Consider the following 8108-nt stretch of genomic DNA (forward strand, 5'->3'; position numbering starts at 1 on the left):
GGATCAGTGAGTCGATGTCTCGCTCGCTCTTGGCGTACAGCTTGATGTCATCCAACGATATGTCATCCATATATATGCACAATTTTGCTATGTTTGGTCATGTTTCTATGTAATTTATATACTCAAGTCAGTGGCTAACATATGCTAACAACACATAAAGTGAAGGTTAGCTGGAAATTAATCAGCCTCTCTACCATTTGCTCAATTTTCTGCTTGTTCCATGCTTGTGCCAAAAAACTGAATTGAGGTGGTCACTGCATTTACAAAAAAAACATGTTTTAACAAAATAATTTTGTTTCAAAGGCAAACGTGATAAAATCATGTCAGAAACATAAAATTTATGTTTCTGACATAAATTTTATGTCAGAAAAGTTGAATTCATTTTATTAATGAATTCAACTTGAATTCATTAATAAAATGAATTCAAGTTGAGACAACGTGATTCAATTTAGTCAGAGTGATCTCCAGCCGAAGAGGGTTTTGCGAGATCAGGAGATCACGCAAGTTGCTAGCGAGATTACATTAAACTACAGATGTTTGTGCAAATCTAGGAACTTCCACTCTAAAAGGCAATACCTGTTCTTAAATTATATTTGTATGCTTTACTTAAGTCTCACTAAACTGCTTAGTCAACAGTTTACTCACATTACTTAAGTAATGTGAGTAATTTACATGTTTGTCCTGAGAAGGGTACAATACTAAATTATTTTGAGTAAAGTGGATTTGAATATTTTTGTTACTGGAGTGAATGCGTCATCTTAGCAGTGTGCATGCGCAGTAAAGCGGGAAGCTTCTAGAATGTTTGTGGACTTAAACATTGCTAATATATCAGTCTGATCGACAGGTCTATCAGCAAAATTTCTCCAGAGCCAGGTCTGATTGTTACTGTTTTTGCAGAGTTTGCCAGAGTAGAAAGTGGGATGTCTCGTGTTGCATTCAAGGCTGAAGAGGAGTCATTGACAATGCATTTCCCAAGATTCTGGTCCAGTTTGACAAAAAGGTGAGCATTCTGTCGTGATTTTGTTTATGTGCACACATGCACATGAGTCTTCTTCACACCTGTACAATAAACTTCATGCTCGACAAAACCAGTTGTGTTTTGGTAGCAGGTTGGAAAATTACAGTTGCTCCTTTAATTGTACAACCATCAACATTCTAACCTGTCTTAGTCAGAAAACAAATAAGGGTGAACAATTATTCTAGGCCACTTATTTTGAAAAAATGTGATTTAGTTTGGCCTGGGGTCTTTCTGCATGGAGTTTGCATGTTCTCCCTGTGCATGGTGAGTTCTCAGGTTTCCTCCCACAGTCCAAAAACATGACTGTCAGGTTACCGTATCTTCCGCACTATAAGGCGCACCGGATTATAAAGCGCACCTTCAATGACTGACCTATTTTAAAACGTTTTTCATATGTAAGGCGTACCGCATTGTAAGGCACATAGAATAGACGCTATAGTAGAGGCTGGAGTTACGTTATACATCCACTAGATGGAGCTCCACTAAACGGAATTTCAACAAAACAGTCCAACTCTGGTCGGGGAGGAGAGCCTTCCGCGACTGGGCTGGGGCGTGGCCGGATGATGGCCACCCTTCTCCGTTCGCGCACAGCATGTTCGTGGAGAACGTGGTGCTAAATGACCTGCAGACGACCTGATTCTAGATGGTCGGAAGGTAGATAGGTCAGTCAAACTTTTTAACAAACCAGCGTTCTGAAAACTATTCCAGCATGCACCGCGCGCTTCTTCTTCTACGGGCAAAAATGAAGTCAGCGGCTGTTTACCGTAGTTGCTAGACCTGTTGTAGCTCAATATCGGTCCATATATAAGGCGCACTGTCGGCTTTTGAGGAAATTGAAGGTTTTTAGGTGCGCCTTATAGTGCGGAAAATACGGTAATTGGCCTCTCTAAATTGTCCCTAGGTGTGAGAGTGTGTGCATGGTTGTTTGTCTATGTGTTGCCCTGCGACAGTCTGGCGACCTGTCCAGGATGTACCCCGCCTCTCACCCAGAACGTTAGCTGGATGGTGATTTAGTTTCTTCAGAATATGCTTGTGCTTACTTTTATTGTTTTTCCTACTTGTAGACCAAAGATGTTGTTGCCATAAGGACTGCTACCTTGGGATGTCTCAGTTTTCCTCGACAACGATGGAGGAGAGTTCTACAATGTCTCTTGTATGTATTATAATTCTGTTTGTCAGAGGTTGTGCACAAGAAAATCAAAACTTTCACCTCATTCTTTTTTTAATTTGTACTTTTCTAATTATCCACAGGATTCAGAAGCCATGCCAGACTTCATCCAGGTTCCTGTGGGGTTATTGACTGTTATGTTATGCTAAGTATATAATTTTGTTAAAATAAAACATTGAATCTTGTAAATTTAAAATCTGTGCCTGTGGTAGGCTGAACTATTTTGAAGTTTCTTGTTACTAATTAAGCACTGACATTAAAGGTTTTGTTTAAACTATTAATTGAAACTAGCTTAAATAGATGTTCAAATGAGTTGCCATCTGCCACGATTTTATTCCTTTTGTAGTAAAGTGCCTGCACTGCACATGGTAAAGAAAATGGACAACAATTTTGAAAATACAGTTCTGTTATACCCTTTCTAATTGTTGAGTGTTCTTTCTACCCTGACAGCCAGTGCGGTCTTAAAACACTTAATTTAGTAGCACTTAAAAATATGTCTTTGAATTAACGTAATTCAATCATGGAAAGGATTTCCACACGATTACATAGCTTTCTTTCAGCATGAAGCATGTTTGTTCAGCTAACTTAATTTTCATGAGTTGGATCAACTTAATTAAGTAGTGTGAAGGTATCACTGTAAAATAAGTTGGTTTCAACTAAATTTGCATTCATCTTAATCAAGTAAAGTCAATTATTTGGTCCAAAACATTGCAAATTAGTTGGTCTGGTTCTATTAAATTACATTGGGTCCAACTAAAGTAAATAAGTTGAATCAACCACAAAAATTAAGTTGAACCAACACATTTGCTTTAAATTGGCATAACCTTAATAAATTAAGTTGAACCAACACATTTGCTTTAAATTGGAATAACCTTAATAAATTAAGTTGAGCCAACACATTTCCTTTAAATCGGAGTAACAGAATTACATAGTGCTGAAATAAAGCAAAGTAATCAGGTGGAAAATCTTTCCATGATTTTTTTATGTTAATCCAAAGAGTTATTTTTTTTCAGTGTACATTGAATTCTTTCATTAGAGCTAAACATTTAAATAACCTGGAAGAGCTTTACAAAAGCCAGACATAGGAAAATAACCACAAGAAGGCATGTCGCGATAAACAATAAATCAATTAATCTCATGATAAATGAAAATTATCGATCTCATTTTAATTTATCGGCTTTATCGTTTCTTCCCGCCTTTTTCTCTTTCTATTGATGAAACTCCTACCTCCTACCTTCCTTATTGCCTTAACGCAGGGGTGTCAAACTCCAGTCCTCAAGGGCCACTGTACTGCAGTTTAAGAATTGCCACAGGTACAAAACACTGGAATGAAATAGCTTAATTACCTCTTTCTTGTGTAGCTAAGTTCACCAGAGCCTTCCTAATGACCTAATTATTCTATTCAGGTGTGGTGCAGCAAAGGCACATCTAAAAGTTGCTGGCCCTCCAGGACTAGAGTTTGACACCTGTGTGTAAGGAAGGACTGAACTATTGCATCAGGCAGCCAGATATGCCCATCTTCTCTATCTAAATCTAATGATTATTGAAGGGCAATATAGTATACAGAGTTCATTATCTGTACTGTTTTAGTTGAATGTATAGTATTTTCCGCACTATAAGGCGCACCTAAAAATCTTCAATTTCCCCAAAAGCCGACAGTGCGCCTTATAATCCGGTGCGCCTTATATATGGACCAATATTGAGCCACAACAAGTCTAGCAACTACGGTAAGCAGCCGCCGACTTCATCTTCACCCGTAGAAGAAGAAGCGTGCGGTGCATGCTGGGATAGTTGTCAGAACGCTGGTTTGTAATTTATTAATAAAGTTTGATTGACCTATCTACCTACTGACCGTCTAGAATCAGGTCGTCTGCAGGTCATTTAGCACCACGTTCTCCACGAACAAGCTGTGCGCGAACAGAGAAGGGTGACCATTGTCCGGCCACGCCCCAGCCCAGTCGCGGAAGGCTCTCCTCGCCAACCGAAGTCGGATTGTTTTGTTGACATTCCCTTTAGTGTAGCTCCATCTAGTGGATGCATAACGTAACTCCAGTCTCTACTGTAGCGTCTATTCTATGCGCCTTATAATGTGTAATTTTTGTTAACGGAGACAGAGTCCATTTTATTTTTGTTTGTGGTTGTTTTTGGCTATTTTGTTTATCAGTTCCAGTGTTAAATGTTCTTTTGAAAATAAAATGTTTTTATTTTTGGCAGGATATGCTTGCATTATTATGTCATTACCATTACATCAGTTTAAAATGGTCTTCAAACAATATTGTCATTTATCACAATAATTTTTGAGAATTAATTGCTCAGCAAAAGTTGTTATTGTGACAGACCTAACCACAAGTTTCCGATTGGTGCCTGTATGATTCTGGAAGGTATTCAAAAAAAGATTAAAAGATTCAAAAGTTGCATGATGGTCTTGTGTTGTACGTTTTTGTTTTGATGGGCCATGTAAAAAATCTAAAGAAAAACTGCTTTGTGCATTTAAGCTGCTCTATAGCATGCTAGGAAAGAGTGAAGTAAGCCATTATTAGAGGTGGGACTAATGTTTATCCCACCAGTAAACTTGACTAATAACTTGATACCTTGCAAGGCTGTAATGGTTTAACCTCTGGTCACAGTTAACACAAGTTCTCTTCACATTTCTGAGAAATAAGAAGTAATAACTTCTTTAAAAAAACAATGTCATATATCATAATATGATGCATGACATTTTTTTCTTGTTTGTTTATTTTTTGCTGGGGGGCGTAGGGGTTTGGCTGGAAATGCTATACACCTCAAGTAGGAAAGCATTTGAACATAGAAACACCTACAGCCTTCTCTTTAGAGTTCTGCGATGAGTAAGTAAACAGTCTGTTCACCAAACACTGCAGGACTTAATGGATCTGCTGGCATACATAAGGCAGGCAGAGTCTTAAGCTTTATTATTTACCAAGCTGTCCACCATATAATTTACACAAACTACCCCAGCATCCCAAAGGTGCTGGATAAACTAAGTTCTGTAGAATGACAGCCCTTTAAGGAAGGGCATACTACTCGGCACAGAAATCTAGCAACTGGGATGTCCTGGTTGAAAATTCTGTTGTATGGCTCAGCCCATCTGCCTCACAGTCTCTCTGGACTGGTGAAAGGTTTTAGACTCTCTAATGATAAACAGTGACTGTGTGAAGAAAGACATCGAGAGAAACATGTTTGTGCTAGCATTTGGAAATTATTTATTTGACTTGTACTAATAAATGTACCCAAGTTCCAAAATAATCCAAACTTAACTCTCCATTTTAAACAGGAAAGCAGTGTATGACTGAAATAACCTTGATAAAGAGCTTATTTTCCTCAGCTGGTGCTTTCTCAAATGGCTGCACTACCAAAGAAGGAGCTCAGACTGAACAGAAGTTAATCTGGAGATCTGTTAGCATTTTCTTTTACTGAAAATAACTAAAGAAACAGATGCAGATTGAACTAGCCAAGGAACTGACTGGCCAGCTCTCTAATCATTCTGTTTTCACTTTTTATTAACAAATTACTGTATGGTACATAGCTGTATGTAGAAATGCCATAGCTCCATCACCCATTGTTGCAACGGGGAAGGTAGAAAATGGATTTGTCTGGTTCGTCTGTAAAGATGCACTAAGCATAGGCTAAAGTCTATCCACTCCAGCTGTATGCCTATACCCACTGAGCTGTTCCCCACCGTGTGCTCTGAACCAGCCACCAGGCAGCAGCTCCAGGAGAAGGGTTGTTGTATCCATGCTTTGCGTCAGTCATTTTAAGGATTCCTATTGGTCCCCTGAAAAACTATAAAAACCCAGACTTTATCATCAATCAATGAAATCCCTCCGGATGCTCTGGACTGAACTTGAACATTGGGCTGCTAGCACTTAACATTCATCAATGACTCACAGGTGAAAGTGAGAGAGCATTGCAAAACATATTAATCACCTGGCTGGAACATAGTGCGCTACACAGTAAAATATAATTTAACAAAGCTTCATGGCAGATAATTTGCATCAAAGAATTGTAATAATCAAGATACTCAAACCATTCAAGGAATCATGACAGTCTTGTTGTCTTTAACCTAGCTGCGGTTATTCACCTCCACATTCAGAAGTGACAATGCTGAGGTGACCGTGACCATGGCAAACTGTGAAATGTTCTCAGTCTGAACACACACTCTATGAGACATGTCCTCAAGCCTTGTAATCTGTTTCTCAGGTTACCACCCCTGGGTCTGAGAAGGGACTCCTCCTTAGAGTCAGTTGCTCCGGTCTGAGAGAGAGAGAGAACCCAGCAGGAATTTTCATACAGAGACAAAAGACAAATAAACCAACAAAACCCACCAAGAAGAACCTTCAAAAACAAAAAAAAAGTACTTCTTAACCTGTATTAGCAATGTATGAGTTTACTCCAACTCATGGAAACATATTTAGACTTTCATCTTGTCAGGCATCCTGACAGCAGAAACATGCTGGAACATGGAGGCTTGTGGGAGATGGACCAGAAAAGCAGAGCTGTGAGGATGCACAGAGGACTGCAGGCAAAGCAGAAGTCAACGGTTCACCAAGAGACAACCCACATCCGCAGTACACAGGAAATTAGACTCATGAGGTGGAACACACACACACTGCAACAACATCCATGCACAGCTATACATAAACATGACGCTACACAGATGCTTACATCTGTGTAGCGTCATGTTTATGATTTCAGACCACAGATGCAAACAAAGTCCATTACCCTTAGCAGGTTTGCTAAGCTGAGTTTCTGGCAGAGCTGTAGAACATCTGCACAGCAGATGTATGAAGCTGGAAACAGAAACAATGCTAGCAGAAAAATGTTAACAAGGAGACAATGATCAAATTGCTTAGTGTTAGTTTTACTGCTCTATAGCATGCTAGGAAAGAGTGAAATAAGCAATTATTACAGGACGAAAAGTGGGATTTTCGACAGCTATTGACACCTAGTTCTGCCGTGCGCATGGAGATTGAGGGCCATCGGCAAGAGGTTTTTGTCAGAGTGGAAAATTGTAGGGCACTGCCAAGAATGGTCAAAAACGCTGTGTGTCCGTGTTCCCCTATCATCCCCCTCCCCTTGTGCCTAGCAGAGGTTTTCGTATTTAAATGAAGTTGCTGAGAGCCATGCAAATGCAAATCAACTGTTGGGCACCGGCCTTTTGACTCTCATTCCTGATGTAGCTAAACCATTTTACCTTCTGTTCACCTGTTTACTAGACCCAGGACCTGGCCAAAACCCCTCAGTGTTATTAATTGAGACATAATGAGATTTAAGCACAAAACAGGCATTAATGCTGAAAATGTTCTAATGTTGCAAAGTCACACAAATGGAACAAATTTAGTGCGACATTCACCATCCAGCACTGAATACACTTAGCTCAACTTAGGGATGTAACCTTAACACTTAAGTGTGCATATCAAAGTACAATTTTCAGGGTAAATCTGATGATATATTGTCAACATTGCATGTCTGTCAAGCTCATCCAAGATTGTGTGGTGGAATGCAGACAGAGCCACCGCGAAAACACTGAGCTTTACATAAAGCATCAGTTGTGTCATCATGACAAAGTTCCAGTCATTTGCACATGTAAAATTTTGGTCATTATAGTATCATAGGCAGATGTTCATGGCATACTAAATTGTTGTTGACTCTTCTGAAATTGTCTCCTAATTTGAACTTTGTGATTAAACATTCTGGAATACTGGCTCAAAAAATCCATGTTTACATCTCCTTCAAATGGAGATGTAAATAGATGTTGGTGTTGCAGTGCAATGGGCCAAAAAGTTTAACACATTTTGAGACGTCTGTAGGTATTGTTTAGTTATAGAAGTATGCCATGAAGAAATATGTTTGGAGAAAGATTAAAAAAACAATAATCTATCTTATCCATTAAAATATATTTTA

At 39.0% G+C, this 8108-nt stretch overlaps 1 long non-coding RNA gene across 1 annotated transcript in view; it reads left to right on the top strand.

Annotated features, from left to right (window-relative positions):
- Window positions 1–7356, top strand: part of LOC106937459 (uncharacterized) — a 21121-nt gene extending 13765 nt beyond the window's left edge. The window contains exon 3 of the long non-coding RNA XR_001422400.1: window positions 7104–7356. This is a non-coding gene — a long non-coding RNA (uncharacterized LOC106937459). The remainder of the gene's footprint in view (window positions 1–7103) is intronic.
- Window positions 7357–8108: the final 752 nt, after the last annotated feature.

Source organism: Poecilia latipinna, unplaced genomic scaffold (assembly GCF_001443285.1).
Source record: "Poecilia latipinna isolate Pla-1442-1.1 unplaced genomic scaffold, P_latipinna-1.0 Scaffold2354, whole genome shotgun sequence".
In the NCBI taxonomy this organism is placed as follows: Eukaryota; Metazoa; Chordata; class Actinopteri; order Cyprinodontiformes; family Poeciliidae; genus Poecilia; species Poecilia latipinna.